Raw genomic sequence first — 21,713 nt, 5'->3', positions numbered from 1 at the left:
TTGTTAGCTCGTAGATTTTTTGTGGATTATTTGCTAAATAATGTTATCTGCAAATAGAGTAGTTTTACTTCTGCCTTCCAATTTGAATGTCTTTTATTTCTTTTTCTTGCCTATTTGCTCTGGCTAGAACTTTTAATACAGTGTTGAATTGCAGTGGTGAAAGCACTATCCTTTGCCTGTTCATGATCTTAGTGGGGGATGTGTCAGTCTTTCACTATGGTGTATGTTACCTGTGAGTTTTTTATATATGCACTTTATTATGTTGAGGAACTTTGCTTCCTTTCCTCTGTTTTCTGAGTTTTATTATCCTTGAATGGTATTGGGTTTTGTATTTTTTCCTGCATCATTGATATGATCATGTGTTTATTCATTTGTTTTTTTAATGCGGTGTCTTACACTGATTAATTTTCTTATATAGAACCACTCTTGCATTCCTGGGATAGATCCAATTTGGTCATAGTAAGTAATGTTCTTAATATGCTGCCATATTTGGTTTGCTAGTATTTTATTGATAATTTTTTGCATCTGTATTCATAAGGGGTATTAGCCTGTAATTTTATTTTCCTGTGAAGTCTTTTTTTGGCTTTGGTATCAAGATAATGCTGGCTGGCATTATAAAACTCATGGGAATTAGTTAGGAAGTATTCCCTTCTAATTTTTGGAAATGTTTGAGGAAGATTAGTATTACTTCTTTAATTTGATAGAATTGACCAGTGAAGCCATCTTACCCTGGATTTTTTGCCCTTGGGCAGTTTTTAAAAAAATTACTGATATATCTCTTTACTTGTTATAAGTATGTTGAGATTTTCTATTTCTTCTTGAGTCAGTTTTAGTAATGTGTGTGCTTCTAGGAAATGTGTCTATTTCACTGAGTTACTTAATTTATTAGTGTACAGTTGTTCATAGTATTCTCTTATAACCCATTTTTTTTGTAATGTCACTTTCATTGCTGATTTTAGTTCTTTGAATTTCTTTTCTTTAGTCAACCTAGCTAAAAGCTTATGAATTTTGTTCTTTTTAAGGAATCAGCTTTTGGATTTTTTGGTTCTCTGTAGTTTTCTATTTTCTGTTCACTTATCTTTGCTCTAATATGTATTATATCCTTCCTTCTGCTAGCTTTGGGTTTAGTTTGATCCTTCTTTGCTAGTTGCTGAAGGTGTAAAGTTATTGATTTCTTTCTTTTTGAAAATAGGCATTTATTGCTATAAATCTCCCTACAGGCATACTCTTGGCTGCATCCCATAAGTTGTGATACAGTCTCTTTACTTTTTCACCCATTTCTAAGTATTTTTAAATTTCCTTTGTGCTTTCTCATTTGATCCATTTAACGTTAATATCCATGTTAAACATTTTTTTCTGTTACTGATTTCTAGCTTTATCCTATTACGGTCAGAAATTTTTTTTTTATTATTTCAGTCTTTTTAAATTTACTGAGATTTATTTTGTGCCCTAATCTGTGGGCTTCCCTGTAGAATGTTTCTTGTGCACTTGAGAATAATGCATATTCTGCTATTGGTAGGTGGAGTAGTCCACATACTTCTCTTAGGCCTACTTGGCTTATACCATTATTCAAATGCTCTGTTTTCTTACTGATCTTCTGTCTGGATATTCTATCCATTAATGAAAGCAGAGCAATGAAGTGTCCAACTATTATTACCGAACTCTGCATTTCTTCATTTAAATCCGTCAGTGTTTGCTTTATATATTTGGTTCTATTTTCTTTGATCCATGTATGTTTGCAATTGATTTTTTTTATTAACACTTTTCCAGTTGTATAATGTCCTTCTTTGTTTCTTGTAACAGTTTTTTAGTTAAATTCTGTTTTTTTTTTTTGCTGTTGTTGTTTGTTCTTCTGGCATTAGTGTAGCTACCCAACACTCTTTTGGTTATTATTTGCATAAATATCTTTCTTCATCCTTTCACATTCAGCTTACTGGTTTTGGATCTACAATGAGTTTCTTGGAGACAGCTTATGGATAGATTTTTTTCTTTTTTTTTCCCCTTATTTTCTGTTTTTAATTTTTATGGATACCTAGTGAGTATATATATTTATGTGATTTATATACATGAGGTATTTTGATATAGGCCTACAATGTGTAAAATCACATCAGAGTGAGTGGGGTATCCATCACCTCCAGCACTTATCCTTTCTTTGTGTTACAATCAAATTATACTCTTAATTATTTTAAAATATACAGTAAATTATTGTTGGGATTTGCTGGCAAGATGGCCGAATAGGAACAGCTCTGGTCTGCAGCTCTCAGACAGACTGATGCAAAATGTGGGTGATTTCTGCATTTTCAACTGAGGTACCTGGGTCATCTCACTGGGACTGGTGGGACAGTCAGTGCAGCCCATGGAGGGTGAGCTGAAGCAGGATGGGGCGTCATCTCATCCAGGAAACACAACGGGTCTGGGAACTCCCTCTCCTAGCCAAGGGAAGCCATTAGGGACTGAGCCATGAGGAATGGTGCACTCTGGCCCAGATACTGCACTTTTCACACAGTCTTCACAACCTGCAGACCAGGAGATTCCCTCTGGTGCCTATGCCACCAGGGCCTGGGTTGCAAGCACAAAACTTGGTGGCCATTTGGGCAGACACCAAGCTAGCTGCAGGAGTTTTTTTTCATACCCCAGTGATGCCTTGGAACACCAACGAGACAGGACCGTTCACTCCCCTAGAAAGGGGGCTGAAGCTGGGTATCCAGTGACCTGGCTTGGCAGGTCCTACCCCCATGGAGCCCAGCAAGCTAAGATCCACTGGCTTGAAATTTTCACTGCCAGCCCAGCAGTCTGAGCTCAATGTGGGATACTCGAAACTTTTGGGAGGAGGGGCCCCTGCCATTGCTGAGGCTTGTGTAGGCAGTTTTACCCTCACAGTGTAAACAAAGCTGCCTGGAAGATCAAACTGGGTGGAACGCACCACAGCTCAGCAAGGCTGAGACTGTCTCTCTAGATTCCTCCTCTCTGGGCAGGGCATCTCTGACAAAAAAGGCAGCATCCCCAATCAGGAGCTTATAGATAAAACCCCCATCTCCCTGGGATAGAGCACCTGGGGGAAGGGGTGGCTGTGGGCACAGTTTCAGCAGACTTAAAGGTTCCTTCCTGATGGCTCTGAAGAGAGCAGCAGATCTCCCAGCACAGCGTTCAAGCTCTGCTCAAGGTCAGACTGCCTCCTGAAATGAGTCACTGACCCCCATGTCTCCTGACTGGGAGACACCTTCCAGTAGGGGCCGACAGACACATCATACAGGAGAGCCCCAGCTGGCCTCTGGCAGGTGACCCTCTGGGACAAAGCTTCCAGAGAAAGGAACAGGCAGCAATCTTTGCTGTTCAGCAGCCTCCACTGGTGATACCCAGCAAACAGGGTCTGGAGTGGAACTCCAGCAAACTCCAGCAGACCTGCAGCAGAGGGGCCTGACTGTTAGGAGGAAAACTAACAAACAAAAAGGAATAAGATCAACATCAAAAAAAAAGGGCATCCACTCAGAGTCCCCATCTGTAGGTCACCAACATCAAACACCAAAGTTAAGGAAATCCATGAAGATGGGGAGAAACCAGTGTAAAAAGCTGAAAATTCCAAAAACAAGAATGCCTCTTCTCCTCCAAAGGATCACAACTCCTTGCCAGCAAGGGAAGAAAACTGGATGGAGAATGAGTTTGACAAATTGACAGAAGTAGGCTTCAGAAGGTAGGTAATATCTAACTACTCCAAGCTAAAGGAGCATGTTCTATCCCAATGCAAGGGAGCTAAGAACATTGAAAAAAGATTAGACGTATTGCTAACTAGAATAACCATTTTAGAGAAGAACATAAATCACCTGATGGAGCTGAAAAACACAGCATGAGAACTTCGTGAAGCATACACAAGTATCAATAGCTGACTCAATCAAGTGGAAGAAAAGGTATAAGAGATTGAAGATCAGATTAATGAAATAAAGTGAGAAGACAAGATTACAGAAAAAAGAACAAAAAGGAATGAACAAAGCTTCCAAGAAATATGGGACTATGTGAAAATACCATATCTATGTTTGTTTGGTGTACCTGAAAGTGACAGGCAGAATGGAACCAAGTTGGAAAACACCCTTCAGGATATCATCCAGGGGAACTTTCCCAACCTAGCAAGAGAGGCCAACATTCAAATTCAGGAAATACAGAGAATACCAAAAAGATACTCCTTGAAAAGAGCAACCCCAAGACATATAATCATCAGATTCAGCAAGGTTGAAATGAAGGAAAAAATTTTAAGGTCAGCAAGAGAGAAAGGTCAGGTCACCCACAAAGGGAAGCCCAACAGACTAACAGCAGCTCTCCCTGCAGAAACACTTCAAGCCAGAAAAGCATGGGTGCCAATATTCAACATTCTTAAAGAAAGGAATTTTCAACCCAGAATTGCATATCCAGCCAAACAAAGCTTCATAAGTGAAGGAGAAATAAAATCCTTTACAGACAAGCAAATTCTGAGAGATTTTGTCACCAACAGGCCTGCCTTACAAGAGTTCCTGAAGGAAGCCCTAAACGTGGAAGGGAACAACCAGTACCAGCCACTGCAACAACATACCAAATTGTAAAGACCATTGACACTATGAAAAAACTGCATCAGCTAATGGGCAAAATAACCAGCTAGCATCATAATGACAGGATCAAATTCACATATAACAATATTAACCTGAATTGTAAACGGGCTAAATGCCCCAATTAAAAGACACAGACTGGCAAATTGGATAAAGAGTCACCACCCATCAGTGTGCTGTACTCAGGAGACCCATCTCATGTGCAAAGACACACATCAAAATAAAGGGATGGAGGAATATTTACTAAGCAAATGGAAAGCAAAGAAAGCAGGGGTTACAATCTTAGTCTCTGATGAAACAGGCTTTAAACCAATGAAGATCAAAAGAGACAAAGAAGGGCATTACCTAATGGTAAAGGGATCAATGCAACAAGAAGAGCTAACTATCCTAAATATATATGCACTTAATACAGGAGCACTCAGATTCATAAAGCAAGTTCTTAGAGACCTACAAAGACTCCCACACAATAATAGTGGGAGACTTTAACATCCCACTGTCAATATTAGACAGTTCAACAAGACAGAAAATTAACAAGGATATTCAGAACGTTAACTCAGCTCTGGACCAAGCAGACCTAATAGACATCTACAGAACTCTCCCACCCAAATCAACAGAATATGTATTATTCTCAGCACCACAACACATTTATTCTAAAATTGACCACATAATTGGAAGTAAAACACTCCTCAGCAAATACAAAAGAATGGAAATCATAACAGTCTCTCAGAACACAGTGCAATCAAATTAGAAATCAGGATTAAGAATCTCACTCAAAACTGCACAATTACATGAAAACTGAACTACCTGCTCCTGAATGACTGCTGGGTAAATAACAAAATTAAGGCAGAAATAAAGAAGTTATTTGAAACCAATGAGAGCAAAGACACAACATACCAGAATCTCTGGGACACATTTAAAGTAGTGTCTAGAGGGAAATTTGTAGCACTAAATGCCCACAACAGAAAGCAGGAAAGATGTAAATTAGACACCCTAACATCATAATTAAAAGAACTAGAGAAGCAAGAGCAAACAAATTCAAAAGCTAGCAGAAGACAAGAAATAACTAAGATCAGAGCAGAACTGATGGAGATAGAAATACGAAAAACCCTTCAAAAAATCAGTGAACCCAGGAGCTGGTTTTTTGAAAAGATAAACAAAATAGAATAGCCAGAAGAATAAAGAAGAAAAGAGAGAAGAATCAAATAGATGCAATAAAAAATGATAAAGGGGCTATCACTACTGATCCCAGAGAAATACAAATTACCATCAGATAATACTGTAAACACCTCTATGCAAATAAACTGGAAAATCTAGAAGAAATGGATAGATTCCTGGACACATACACCCTCCCAAATCTAAAGCAGGAAGAAGTCAAATCCCTGAATAGACCAATAACAAGTTCTGAATTTGAGGCAGTAATAACCTACCAACCAAAGAAAGGTCTAGGACCAGATGGATTCACAGCCAGATACTACCAGAGGTGGAAAGAGGAGCTGATACCATTCTCTCTGAAACTATTCCAAGTAATAGAAAAAGAGGGAATCCTCTCTAACTCATTTTATGTGGCCAGCATTGTCCTGATACCAAAACCTTGCAGGGACACAACAAAAAAAGAAAATTTCAGGCCAATATCCCTGATGAACATCTATGTAAAAATCCTCAATAAAATACTGTCAAACCAAATCAAGCAGCACATCAAAAAGCTTATCCACCACAATCAAGTTGGCTTCATCCCTGGCATGCAAGGCAGGTTCAACATAGGCAAATCAATAAACATAATCCATCACATACAGAGAACCAATGAAAAAAAAACACATGATTATCTCAATAGGTGCAGAAAAGGCCTTTGACAAAATTCAACACCCCTTCATGCTAAAAACTCTCAAAAAACTAGGTATTGATGGAATGTATCTCAAAATAATAAGAGGTATTTATGACAAACCTACAGCCAATATACTGAATGGGCAAAAACTGGAAGCATTCCCTTTGAAAACCAGCACAAGATAAGGATGCCCTCTCTTACCACTCCTATTCAACATAATATTGGAAGTTCTGGTCAGGGCATTCAGGCAAGAGAAAGAAATAAAGGGTCTTCAGATAGGAAAAGAGGAAGTCAGATTGTCTCTGTTTGCAGATGACATGATTGTATATTTAGAAAACTCCGTTGAATCAGCCCCAAATCTCCTAAAGCTGATAAGCAACTTCAGCAAAGTCTCAGGATACAAAATCATTGTGCAAAAATCACAACCATTCCTATACACCAATAATAGACAGAGAGCCAAATCATGAGTGAACTCCCATTCACAATTTCTACAAACAAAATTAAATACCTTGAAATACAACTTACACGGGATGTGAAGGACCTCTTCAAGGAGAACTACAAACCACTGCTCAAGGAAATAAGAGAGGACAGAAACAAATGAAAAAACATTCCATGCTTATGGATAGGAAGAATCAGTATCATGAAAATGGGCATACTGCAAAGTAATGTATAGGTTCAATGCTATCCCCATCAAGTTACCATTAACATCCTCACAGAATTAGAAAAAATTACTTTAAATTTCATATGGAACCCAAAAAGAGCCCGGATAGCCAAGACAATTCTAAGCAAAAAGAACAAAGCTGGAGGCATCACACTACCTGACTTCAAACTATACTACAATGCTACAGTAACCAAAACAGCATGGTACTGGTACCAAAACAGATATATAGATAAATGGGACAGAACAGAGGCCTCAGAAATAACACCACATGTCTACAACCATCTGATCTTTGACAGACGTGACAAAAACAAGCAATGGGAAATGGATTCCCTATTTAATAAATGGTGTTGGGAAAACTGGCTAGCCATATGCAGAAAACTGAAACTGGACCCTTTCCTTACACTGCATACAAAAATTAACTCAACATGGATTAAAGACTTAAATGTAAGACCTAAAACCATAAAAACCCTAGAAGAAAACCTAGGCAATACCATTCAGGACATAGGCGTGGGCAAAGACTTCATGACTAAAACACCAAAAGCAAAGGCAACAAGAGCCAAAATTGACAAATGGGATCTAATTAAACTAAAGAGCTTCTGCACAGCAAAAGAAACTATCATCAGAGTGTACAGGCAACCAACAGAATGAGAGAAAAATTTTGCAATCTGTCTATCTGACATAGGGTTAATATCCAGAATCTACTAAGAATTTGAACAAATTTACAAGAAAAAAACAACCCCATCAAAAAGTGGGTGAAGGATATGAACAGACACTTCTCAAAAGAAGACATTTATGTGGCCAACAAACATATGAAAAAAAGCTCATCATCACTGGTCATTAGAGAAATGCAAATGAAAACCACAATGAGATACCACCTCACACCATTTAGAATGGCGAGCGTTAAAAAATTAGGAAACAGCAGATGCTGTAGAGGATGTGGAGAAATAGGAATGATTTTGTACTGTTATTGGGAGTGTAAATTAGTTCAACCATTGTGGAAGACAGTGTGGTGGTTCCTCAAGGATCTAGAACCAGAAATACCATTTGACCCAGCAATCCCATTACTGGGTATATGCCCAAAGGATTATAAATCATTCTACTATAAGGACACTTGCATATGTATGTTTTTTGTAGCACTATTCACAATAGCAAAGATTTGGAATGAATGTAAATGCCCATCAATGATAGACTGGATAAAGAAAATGTGGTACGTATACACCATGGAATACTATGCAGCCATAAAAAAGGATGAGTTCATGTCCTTTGCCGGGACATGGATGAAGGTGGAAACCATCATTCTCAGCAAAACTAACACAAGAACAGAAAACCAAACATTGTATGTTCTCTCTCATATGTGGTAGTTGGACAATGAGAACACATGGACACAGGGAGGGGAACATCTCACATCAGGGCCTGTTGGAGGGTGGTGGGTTAGGGGAGAGATAGCATTAGGAGAAATACCTAATGTAGATGATGGGTTGATGGGTGCAGCAAACCACCATGGCACATGTATACCTATGTAACAAACCTGCATGTTCTGCAAGTGTGCCCCAGAACTTAAAGTATAATTTAAAAAAATTGTTGACTATAGTCACCCTGTGTTGTACTATCAAATACTCGATCTTATTCATTCTAATTATATTTTTGTATGTATTATTTGAAGAAATGTATCCACCCTGCCAATCTCTGCTATTTTTCATATTTATTTAATCCTAATTTCTCTTTTAAGACGAAATCCAGATGAAAACTTGGTTTATAATCTTTTAATACTTCCCTTGTTTGTCATGAATTACATTTCAACCCAAAGGATTCCCTTTAGCATTCCTTGCAGAGTAAATATAGTAAAAACATACTCCCTTAGCTTGTGTTCATCTGGGAACGTCCTCATTATTGACAGGCATGTTTGCCCTGCATAGAATTCTCAGCTGACAGCTTTTTCTTTCAGCACTTTGAATATATCAATATAGTGCCTTCTAACCTCCAAGGTTTCTGCTGATGATCTTTTTGAGGTTTTTTTGTATATGAAAAATTGCTTCTCCTTTGCATTTGATTCTCTGTCATTTTTTTTTTTTTTCTGACTGTTTGCTCATAACATGTCTTGGTGGATGTATTTGAGTTTATTTTGAGTCTATTGTGCTTCCTGGATGTGAAGATTTGTGTCTTTCACCAAATTTAGGAAGTTTAATTTTGGCTTTTCTGCAAATACTCTATTTCCTTCTCTCTCTTCTATTCTTCTACATTTCCCATAATGTTTTTGCTGGTCAGCTTGATGGTGTCCCATAGGTCTTTTGGGTTCCGTTTATTTTTCTTAATTCTTTTTTGCTCTGATTCTCAAACTTCATAATTTCAATAGTCTTATACTTAAATTCACAGATTCTTTTTGGAATTCCCAAATCTGCTGTTGAACTCCTCTGGTGAATTCATTATTTCAATTATGGTACTTTTTAGTTTTAGAATGTCTATTTGGTGCTTTTTTATAATTTCAATCTCTTTATTGATATTTGGTTTGTAAGTTGTTTCATGGTTCTCTCTGGTGCTCGTGTGTTTTAGCTTTTGAGCATATTTAAGACAGTTGATTTAAAGTCTTTGTTTAAGAAGTGTTATGTTTGGTTTGCCTCTGGGATGTATCTGTCAATTTCTGTTTTTCCTTTGATTGGACAACACTTCCAGTTTCTTTGTATGCTTTGTGATTTTCTTGTTCGTGTTGAAACTGGGTATTTTAATATTATAATTTGGTAACTTTAGAAATCACTTTCTCATTCTTCTCTAGACTTTGCTGTTCTTAATTACTGAAGTCTTCAGTATCCATTTGTTTTTATGCATTTTTCAAACTTTTTTTGCAGTCTTATATGTGGTCACTGAATTCTCTCTCTTTAGGTTGTGTTCAGGTAGTGTTTTAACAAGCATTTTTCCTGGAAGGCCAGGTTTCAAACAACCACCACCAAACAAAAAAGAAAAAGAAAAAGAAAAAAACAAAAAACTAAAAAAAAAAAAACGACAAAACCCCTTTCTTATTATTTGCAAATTGGTTCTGTCCTGGGGCATTATTTAAGCACTTAGCCTGGTCCATTTAGAACTTCGTCTTAGTCTTCACTGCTTGCTTGAACTGAGCATAGAGATTAGCCAGAAGTAAAACCTTACGGTCTTTTCCGGTCTTTGCCAAGCTTCTCCTGTCCTGGGTATGTGCTTGGCTTTCTGAATTCCCTAACGCATTTATGCCTAGTGTTCCATTATTGGAACACTAAGCATGTGGGAGTTATTTATATCCTACTGCTTAAGGTCATTTTAAGGTCTGATTACAAAAATTAAAAAAATTGTAACCTCAGGCATAAATGGGCTATAACGTACACAATGTTCTTGATTGCCCTCATTTCCCCTGGAAAAAAGTCTCTCTTTAGTTTTTTTTTTCTTCTGGAATTCATTATAGAATGGAATTTATCTCCTAGATTTATTTATATTTTACAAACTATTCTTTTATTATCTCTTCTTCCAGTTTTTATTTTGTGATAATTTGTGCAATTTTATACATTTAGATTTGTACAATTCTGCATTTTACATCCATTTTGTTTTCTTTCTTTCTTTTTCTTTCTTTTTTTTTTTTTTTTTGACAGAGTTTCACTCTTTTTGCCCAGGCTGGAGTACAGTGGTGTGATCTTGGCTCACTGTAACATCTGCCTCCTGGATTTTCAAGTGATTCTCCTGTCTCAGCCTCCTGAGTAGCTGGGATTACAGGCACCTGCCACCACGCCTGGCTAATTTTTGTATTTTTAGTAAAGAAGGAGTTTCACCATGTTGACCAGGCTGGTCTTGAACTCCTGACCTCGTGATCCTCCCGCCTTGGCCTACCAAAGTGCTGGGATTACAGGCGTGAGCCACCACACCTGACCTATTTTGTTTTCTAGTAGTGTTCACAGAGCATTTGTTTTGTTTTCACATTTAGACAAATATTAACATTTAATTTTGGAATGCTGTTTTTTTCTTCTCTGAAATATATATATATATATATTTTTGAGATGGAGTCTCACCCTGTTACCCAGGCTGGAGTTCAGTGGCATGATCTTGGCTCACTGCAACCTCCAACTCCCAGATTCAAGAGATTCTCCTGCCTCAGCCTCCTGAGTAGCTGGGATTAAAGGCATCCACTGCCACACATGGCTGTTTTTTGTATTTTTAATAGAGATGGGGTTTCACCATGTTCGCTAGGCTGGTCTTGAACTCCAGACCTTAGGTCTCTCCCAAGCTTCAGAATCATCTCTGTAAACTTCCACTGGACATGCTCACTTCCATGACATGAAGACTTTCCAAGAGCTGCATGGCCTGCATGTGTCTTATTGTCACTCTGCACCCTCACCTCCCCCAACACCCAACCTCCTGGTTCTAATTTCCAGACCTTCTAAGGCCCCTATACAGGCCCTCTGGAAGTAGCCCTTCATCTCTTCCTTTGCTTAGTGAATTCCCTCTTCCACATGTCCACTGCTGCCCCTTAATATAGACAGTCTACCTCTAACGCTGCTCTCCAGCACAGTCTCCACTCTACTTTGGTGGCATTGCTTCCTGAGTGAAAACTGAATTACATTACAGGGATTCAGGTGTGTATTTTCAGTTCACCATCAACTTCTGCTATTTGCATCAATGACTTGGAGTCGGGGGAGCAGGGAGCCTATGGCCTAAAGGAGGTGTGCAAGATAATTGTATTTATGTCATATACTGCCAGTCCTTTAGGGCATGGGAGGAAACTATCAGCATGCCTATTTATATTTTTATCTAAAAAATAAGAACAAAATTAAGCTTTCCTTATATGTGGATTGTATTTTATTTACTTTTTAAATAAATATAAATAAAACTAGTAGTTGCTAAACATTTTTATGGATTAGATGAGTGATAAATATTTGGAGAACACTAACAGGATTAAAGCCAAAAGTATTTCCTAGTCTCCCTCATCTCCCATGCCTCTGCAACCTTTATCTCATCACAGATAAGACATGCTCTTATCCTGTTAAGCAATTCCATTGACTTGCCACATATTTTTTCAGGTTTTTAACCTTTTCTTAAGTTTTTGTTATATGTTTGCAAAGGAACTAAAGTTTTATCACTTCAGTGAAGTCTAATATGTTGACACACTCTCACATGAATTTGCACAGAACACCTTTATGATCCATCTGTGTTGCACATATCTGTGGTGTGAGTCCTTTAAGTCCTGTGGTAGATATGTCTCTGTATGTATGTTTCCTTATGAGAAGATATGATCCTCTCTTGTAAGGAAGACTCTTGTATTCAAATTGGAATACTCAGAAACTAAGAAAGCTCTAGGCACATGTAGGTATTAAATATTTTTGCATTAAGTAATTAATGCACCGACAGGATGTTTCTGCTATGATTTTTTACCCACAATGTGTAACATAAAACAACATATATCATGGAGGTCCTTTATAACATTTTGTATTTAATTTTCAACAACAAAAATGGTAAGAATTATTCACTAAACATCTTTTCTCACATCAGCTGATTCTTATCACGTCAGACTGAGCAAAACTGTGATTTTCCAGGGATCAGTGTCATTTAGGGATGTGACTATGGGCTTCACTCAAGAGGAGTGGCAGCATCTGGACCCTGCTCAGAGGACCCTGTACAGGAATGTGATGCTGGAGAACTACAGCCACCTTGTCTCAGTAGATAGGTAGGAATTGTTTCCCATGTAGAAGGCCAGAATGCATGTCCTTTCTTATCAATAGAAACTTGTGGAAATTTTGTAAAATATAATATTTAGGTTTAAAATTTAGAGGTCAAGGACAATGTATCCCTTTTGGATACCAGAAAGAATATTTTCCTCTGCCCCATGACAGGATTAAATGAGGTGTGTGTGTGTGTGTGTGTGTGTGTGTGTGTGTGTGTGTGTGTCTGTGTGTGTATACTGTTTGGGGTATACTGTCTTCCTCCTTCAGGGAAACCCACCCAGTTTGTCAGAAGTAATATAATTCTCATTCACAAGGTATTGCATTCCTGAACCAGAAGTGACCCTCAAGTTGGAGAAAGGCAAGGAGCCATGGATATTAGAGGAAAAATTTCGAAGCCAGAGTCATCGGGCTGAGTTAGTGCCAGATGGAATTTAAAGGTAGGCAGATCACAAACGGTAAGTTCAGATAATAAGACCATTGAAATGTTCTTCAGGAATCATATTTTAGAGGCTCTAGACCTTTGGAAGTAACATATTGACATGACCCAAATATCCAGTGGCTCTGAATCACACAGCATCTCCCAGTATCACTTCCATTCACACATCTTGTTTCTTTTTTAAATTGTGGTATAAATTATATAGTTGTCACAGCTTAAATTAAATTATATATATATATATGAGACAATCATGTATCCATCATTGAGATGAATATATAGAGTGTTTTTCAGCACCCCTGGAAACCTCCCTGGTGTAGTCTTCCCATTAAAAAGCATCCCTCCTTCTATAAAATATTAAATATCTTTTTCTATACATGCTTTTTTGAGTTGCTCATTCATTAGCATTCTACCGTATTCACATTTTTTTACACAATTATTTTAAAATAGCCTGGGTCCAGTGGTTCATGCCTGTAATAGCAGCACTTTGGGAGGCTGAGGTGGAGGATGACTTGAGCCCAGGAATTTGAGACCAGCTTGGGCAACACGGGGAGACTCTATCTCTATGAAAACTTAAAAAATTAGCCAGACATGGTGGCACACACCTGCAGTCCCATGCCTGGCTTATTTTTGTGATCTCAGCTACTGGGGAGCTGATCTGAGAGTCTTGCTTTAGCCTGGGAAGAGGCTGCAGTGAGCTGTGTTTGTGCCATTGCACTGCAGCCTGGGTGACAGAGCAAGATTCTTTCTCTAAAATATAAAAAGCAATTAAAATTAAACATTCAAACACTAATGATTTCAGCGTGAAGCCTGAAAAAATTTGTGCTTGAAAAAGCTCTCTGGGTAATTCTGATAAACATTATTTATTAAGTACGATTGATATAAATATCTATGTAGGACACTGAGAGAAAATCATAGGTAAAGTAATGGCTGCCAGGAACATAGTAGTTGAAGGAAAACAGAACTGCATGGAATATTTTAAAATTCAGTGTTTAACAAAGAATATTGTTATAGCAATCCAGCTGATGTTTGTGCTTAAATGAATTATACAAACAGTCCTTTCACATTTTTTAGTAAATGAACCTGGAAGTGGAGGGAAAATTTGGGAAGGCAACTTTTTAAAAACACTGTTAGACTGTAAGCTGACAATGAAAAAACAATCAGTATAAAATTATGATGGGAATGAGCAATTTATGAGGGACAAACAGATGAACTTGCCTAGAGTGAAATATATTAATTCTAGACTTGTAAAAGAATGGCTTGGTTCTAATCTGAATCTAAATGTAAAGATATGTCTACTTCAGTGATACCTTGTTAAAAAAAAAAGTGTTTGTTCTTGGAACATTGGACTCAGTATAATATAGTACAGTTGATGGAATAAAGGGCAAATCCCATAGCCGGAATAGAACCATAAGCCTGATCCTGTGGCAATGATGAATTGTTCACTCATTAATTTCACTCTTATTGTTGCATACTTTTATTCCTAGTGAATCAGAGCTAGAAAAACAAGCCAGATGCAGTGGCTCATGTCTGTAATCCTAGCCCTTTCGAAGGCCAGTGTGGGTGGATTGCTTGAGGCCAGGAGTTTGAGACCAGCCTGGCTAACATGGCAAAATCCTGTCTCTACTATAAACATAAAAACTAGCTGAGCATGGCTGTGCATGCCTGTAGTCCCAGCTACTTGGGAGGTTGAGGCATGAGAATCGCTTGAACCCAGGAAGTGGAGGTTGCAGTGAGCTGAGATCACATCATTACACTCCAGCCTGGGTGACAGAGGAAGACTCTGTCTCAAAAACAACAACACACAGAATTGGAGCGTGGATTATAGGACTATCTATGAATTAGAACTTTTAGAAATTTGATTTGTTGCTGCTGTGTTGAGTTGAAAAGAGGTGTAAGACTGGAAGTGTGCACATTGTTGTCATAATGTAGGTGTGAGGAGATAATGGCCTAAACTGAGCCTTCAAACATAATGCTAACTTTATTTCTCTTATATATCCTTGTCAACTAATCTTTCTTGTCACTCTATATTTCAGAATTAATACCAGTAGAAACTATTCAAGAATGAAGTTCAATGAGTTTAACAAAGGTGGAAAATGTTTCTGTGATGAAAGCATGAAATAATTCATTTTGAAGAGGAACCTTCTGAATATAATAACAATGGGAATGGCTTCTGGCTGAATGAAGACCTCATTTGGCATCAGAAGATTACAAATTGGGAGCAACCTTTTGAATACAATGAATGTGGGAAAGCTTTCCCTGAGAATTCACTCTTCCTTTTACATAAGAGAGCTTACACAGGACAGAAAACATGCAAATATACTGAACATGGGAAAACCTGTGATATGTCGTTTTTTATTAGTCATCAGCAAACACATCCAAGAGAGAACCACTATGAATGTAATGAATGTGGAGAAAGTATCTTTGAGGAATCCATTCTCCTTGAACATCAGAGTGTTTACCCATTCAGCCAGAAGTTAAATACCACTCCAATTCAGAGAACCCACTCAATTAACAATATTATTGAATATAATGAATGTGGAACCTTTTTCAGTGAAAAATTAGTCCTTCATTTACAACAGAGAACACATTCAGGGGAAAAACCTTATGAATGTCATGAATGTGGAAAAACCTTCACCCAGAAGTCAGCCCACACAAGACGTCAGAGAACACACACAGGGAAAACCCTATGAATGTCACGGATGTGGGAAGACCTTCTATAAGAATTCAGACCTCATTAGAAATCAAATAATTCCCACAGGGGAGAGACCTTACAGGTGTCATGAATGGAGAAATCCTTCAGTGAAAAGTCATCCCTTACTCAACATCAGAGAACACACATGCGGAGAAACCATATGAATGTCATGAATGTGGGAAAACCTCGTTTAAGTCAGTTCTTACTGTGCATCAGAAAACACACAGGGGAGAAGCCCTATGAATGCTATGCATGTGGAAACACCTTTCTCGGAAAATCAGACCTCATTGAACATCAAAGAATTCACACAGGAGAAAAACCTCATGAATGTAATGAATGTGGGAAGTCATTCTCTGAGAAGTCAACCCTTAATAAACATCTAAGAACACACAGATGGGAAATCTTATGAATGTATTCAATGTGGAAAATTTTTCTGCTGCTACTACAGTTTCACAGAACATCTGAGAAGACACATGGGAGAACCTTTTGGATGTAATGAATGTGGGAAAACCTTCCATCAGAAGTCGGCCCTAATTGTTCACCAGAGAACTCATAGAAGACAGAAACCCTATGGATGTAATGAAAGTGGAAAATCATTCTGTGTGAAGTCAAAACTCATTGCACATCATAGAACATACACAGGGGAGAAACCCTATGAATGTAATGTTTGTGGAAAGTAATTATTAAGTCAAAACTAACTGTACATCAGAGAACACACTTGAGGTGAAACCCTATAAATGTAGTAAGTGAGGGAAATTACTCTGGGTGAAGTCAGAACTTTGTAGAACAGAGAACGTAAAGGGTGAGAGAAATCTGTTAATATAATGATAATGAGAACACCTTTGCCATGAAGTCAGTTCTCACAGTATAGAAGAGAACTTAAAGAGGGAAAAACCAATCTGAAGATATGGAATGCAGGAAAACATTATTCTGGAATTTGGGCCATAGATTATGTTTAAAAACTAAAAGTGGAAAACACTTATTGGTGAATGACTATAGGAAACATTTTGCTCAATGCCACACCTCAGTAAACCTCAGAGAGTTCACACAGGGTGAAACCTGACTCAGCATCCCTAGGTTGAGAAGGGATGCATTTTTCTGCTACTACTACAGTTTCACAGAATATCTGAGAAGACACACAGTGGAGAAACCTTTTGGGTGTAATGAATGTGGGAAAACCTTTCATCAGAAGTCAGCCCTACTTGTTCACCACAGTACTCATATAAGACAGAAACCCTATGGATGTAATGAATGTGGAAAATCATTCTGTGTGAAGTCAAGAGGCCACAGAAAATGCACAAAGTATAGGAAATTATAGGAAAGCATTTACTATAAGGTTATATTTTATAGAGTAAATGTAATAAGAAGTACCTTCTCAGTGAACATCAGATAGTAGAGAAAGTATTTTTAACTGTATCCAATGTGTGGATGTTTTAGGTTAAAATCTAAATTTAATATAGACCAGAGGTGTTGAATTACAGGATATCTAGCAATTTAAGAAAATGTAGAGAAAAGGTTTTTTTTTTTTTTTTTTTTTTTTTTTTTTTTTTGTGATGGAGTCTCACTCTGCCACCCAGGCTGGAGTGCAGTGGCATGATCTTGGCTCACTGCAAGCTCTTCCTCCTGGGTTCACACCATTCTCCTGCCTCAGCCTCCTGAGTAGCTGGGACTACAGGCACCTGCCACCACACCTGGCTAATTTTTTGTATTTTTAGTGGAGACGGTTTCACCATGGTCTCGATCCCCTGACCTCGTGATCTGCCTGCCTTGGCCTCCTAAAGTGCTGGGATTACAGGCATGAGCCGCCATGCAGAAAAAGGTTTTTATTGAGAAATAGCAGTTTACTTTGCTAATATCCAGTTCATTCATTGTCAATACTGCTGTTTTCTGAGACTTGAAAAGATGCCACTCTGGATCCAATGACTATAACTAGTTCAGAGGTTTATTGCTTAGCCATATGTAAAATAAGGGAAGATTTTTTTAGCAAAGGGAACCATAAGCAAGAGTGCTCTTGTATGTTGAGGAAGAAAGAGACCCTTAATCTGGGGCCATAGGACAGGAGCCCACCAGCAGGATTTTTGAATAATCCTGGGGCAGACTAATTTCAGGAGACCCGTCTCAGAACGGTGGATCAAAGGGGTAAGTCAACTTGCCTTGTATGAAGCTTATGAGGATTAGTAGAAGAGACTGGGTCCAGATTTCTGGTGGTTTCTGCCCTAGCAGATGTCCAACACATAAGCCAGGACATTCTGCTGTGAGTGACTTATTGTACCCAACTCTATTTCTCTCCAAACTGAAACACGTTTTTCATAGGTGATATAACTTTTAAAATGTATATAGATATAACTTAAATATGGGGCTTTGAAAAAGCACAAGTACGCTGGGCATGGTGGCTCGTACCTGTAATCCCGTGCTTTGGGAGGCTGAGGTGGGCAAGACCTGAGTTCCTGACCAGCCTGGCCAACACGATGAAACACTGTCTCTACTAAAAATACAAAATTAGCCAGGCATGATGGCGCACACCTGTAGTCCTGGCTACTAGAGAGGCTGAGGTGGGAGGATCACTTGAACCTGGGAGGTGGAGGTTTCAGTGAGCTGAGATCATGCCACTGCACTCCAGCCTGAGTGACAGACACTTTCAAAAAAAAAAAATAGATTTTGCTATTGGGTAAGGTATAGTAGTTGGCAGCAGAATAGACTGATTGAGGACAACAATAAAATTACAAAAAATATTTAAATGCAACTTATTGCTATAGAAGCAAAGAGAACTAAAGGGGCAAAATTCTAGAGAGTGGTAAATCCCAGAAAGCACATGCACAGAATGAAGCTCTTTGCTCTGGGACCCTTTCTACTTCTGGCTATAGGGAAGAACCTGAATACTGAACTTGGTTCAGGCAGCGGGCCATACCCTGGAGGTCAGGGGAAGTCATGGGGGAACCAGAAACCAGGAGAACAATCAAGACTGTAATGAAAAAAAATGGATACATTAGGGGCTTCAAACACATATAATTTCTCAGGAAATTTCTAGATGTCTCATGCTGCATAGGGCAGGAGGCTGAAAAGCTAATTTGAGAAGAAAACAAGTAGGATTTTTATGTTGTTTTGCATTTTGCATTATGGAGGAGAAATGATTAGAACTTAGAAAGTGCCAGCGGGTTTGTCCTTTTGTGAACATGCCATTAATAAAAGCCCTGGAAACAAGGTCATACCAGAGATTCATTGTGCCTTGTCACAACTGCAAACAATACCTGAGTGGAATATTCAAAAACGTGCCTAGAAAGAAAACTCTAGGACAGATGGCTTCACTGAAGTTATTCCAAATATTTAATAAATAAAGCATGCCATGCTTTTATAAACTCTTCTAGAAGAAAAAAATTGGAACTTTTCCAATTCAGTTTTTGAGGCCAGTGCAACCTTGATACCAAAACCAAAAAAACAAACAAACAAAAAACATAAAGCTATAGACCAAAGTCTCATAGATTTAGATGCAAAATCCTAAAATTGAAAAAAAAAAAAGTCTAGCCATATCCATAAACTGTATCATCACCAAGAGATGTTTATTAGGGCAATCAAAAGATGATTTATTATTTTAAAAAAATCAATGTGACCTTCCATTCCTTTCTTTTGATTCCCCTCTTTGACTCTTTATGTGTCTCTTTTGCCTTCCCCCAGAGTGGAGGAGTTAGACTTGCATCGTGGGATGAGAGGAGTTGTGGCTATGTGTCTGCTGGCACCAAGAGGGCCGAGGGTGAGGTGTGGAAGGGACAGGTGGAGGAGATGGGCAGCATTGTTGAGAGATTGGTACCACTGAGCAAATAAATATGTTGAGAATGATGATGGCAAGGTTTCTCCCTGTTAGAGAAGGTATTTATAGAAATAGGAATGAGGAGAGCTAGAAAACCTGGAGTGTGGGATTAGAATAGAACTCATATCTTTTAAATATACAGGAACAATAGAGAAATTGTTGTGTTTGCCCATATATATATATATAGTGATTCATTCTACTGAGAGGATATAAACGCAGTGACACCTCAGTAACAGTAAGCACACCAACTGCCAAGTTATTAGTTCCTAAATACTATCCACAAAAAAGGGGACCAGGGATGATTCCTAATCAGAGATTGGGAGAAAAAGAAGATGAGCCTGAATCACTTCATGTACCTAACAGTGAGAAAATACTCTGGCTGGGCTCAGTGGCTCATGCCTGTAATTCTAGCATGTTAGAAGGTCGAAGTGGGTGGGTTGCTTGAGCCCAGGAGTTTGAGACCAGCCTGGGCAACATGGCAAAACTGTCTCTACAAAAAAAAATAAAAATTAGCCAGGCATGGTGGCATGCACCTGTCGTCCAACATACTCAGAAGGCAGAGAGGTGGGAGGATCACTTGAGCCTGGGATATTGAGACTGCATTGAGCTGTGATCGTGCCACTGCACTCCAGCCTGGAAGACAGAGCGAGACCCTGTCTCAGGAAAAAAGAAAAAAAAAAAGATGTCGCTCAGCAAGTTAATGGACAAACTGTGCAACATCCAGAAAACTTTAACATTCTTCAAAGAAATAGAAAACAGAATCCTAAAATTTATATGGAAACCACAAAAGACCTAGAATAGTCAGAGCTATCCTGAGCAAAAGGAATCAAACTGGAGGAATCATATTACCTGACTTCAAATTATTCTACAGAGCTACAGTAACCAAAACAGCATGATACTGGCATAAAAACAGACACATAGTAACAGAATAGACAATCCAGAAACAAATTCATACATCTACAGTGAACTCACTTTTGACAAAGGTATGAAGAACATACATTGGGGAAAAGATAGTGTCTTTAATAAATGGTGCTGGGAAAACTGGATATCCGTATGCAGAAGAATGAAACTAGACCCCTATCTCTTAGCATATACAAAAGTCAAAATTAATTGAGTTAAATCTAAGACCTCAAACTATGAAACAGCTAAAAGAAAACATTGGGGAATCTCTCCAGGACATTGGAGTGGGCAAGGATTTCTTGTGTAATACCTGACAAAGAGGCAACCAAAGCAAAAGTGGACAAGTGGGATCACATCAAGTGAAAAACCTTCTGTATTGCAAAGGAAACAACAAAGTGAAGAGACAACCCATAGAATGGGAAAGAATATTTGCAAACTATCCATCTGTATTAGGCCATTCTTGAAGTACTATAAAGAAATACTTGAGACTGGGTAATTTATAAAGAAGAGGTTTAACTGGCTCACTGTTTTGTAGGCTGTACAGGAAGCATGGTGCTAACATCTGATCAGTGTGTAGGGAGGCGTCAGGAAGCTTCCAACCATGGTGGAAGGCAAAAGGGGAATAAGTATCTCACATGGCAGGAGCAAGGGCAAAGAGAGGGGGAGGGAGGTGCCACACACTTAACCAGATCTTGTGAGTACTCAGGTCTTGTGAGGGTTGCTTGAAGTCATGGATACCCCATTTACCCTGATGTGTTTATACACATTTCATGACTATCAAAATATCTCATGTACCCCCATAAACATATACACCTATTTGTACCCACAAAAATTTAAAAATAAAGTTAATTTCAATGTTTAAAGACTCATTATTAAAATAATAGCAGTTTCTATAGATTTAATATTTCAATAAAACTCCCAATATTTACTCTTAACACTGGAAAAACTTTTCCAAAATGCATATGGCAGAAATATGGGTGTTGACGTGAGGACAGCATCAATTAATGAGGGATCTTCCCCCTTGACCAAAATATCTTCCACCAAGACCCACGTTTAATGCTGAGGATTACATCTCAAAATGAGATTTGGGCAGGGACAAATATCCAAACTATATCACTAGCTATATCAGGAGCTGTAACTATAAATAT

At 38.3% G+C, this 21,713-nt stretch overlaps 1 pseudogene; it reads left to right on the top strand.

The window, feature by feature from the left end:
- Positions 1-21,428, top strand: part of LOC129006301 (zinc finger protein 37A-like) — a 31,717-nt pseudogene extending 10,289 nt beyond the window's left edge.
- Positions 21,429-21,713: the final 285 nt, after the last annotated feature.

Source organism: Pongo pygmaeus, chromosome 8 (genome assembly GCF_028885625.2).
Source record: "Pongo pygmaeus isolate AG05252 chromosome 8, NHGRI_mPonPyg2-v2.0_pri, whole genome shotgun sequence".
NCBI lineage: Eukaryota > Metazoa > Chordata > Mammalia > Primates > Hominidae > Pongo > Pongo pygmaeus.
The sequence above is the reverse complement of the archived record's forward strand: the minus strand, read 5'-3'. Positions and strand labels throughout refer to the sequence as shown.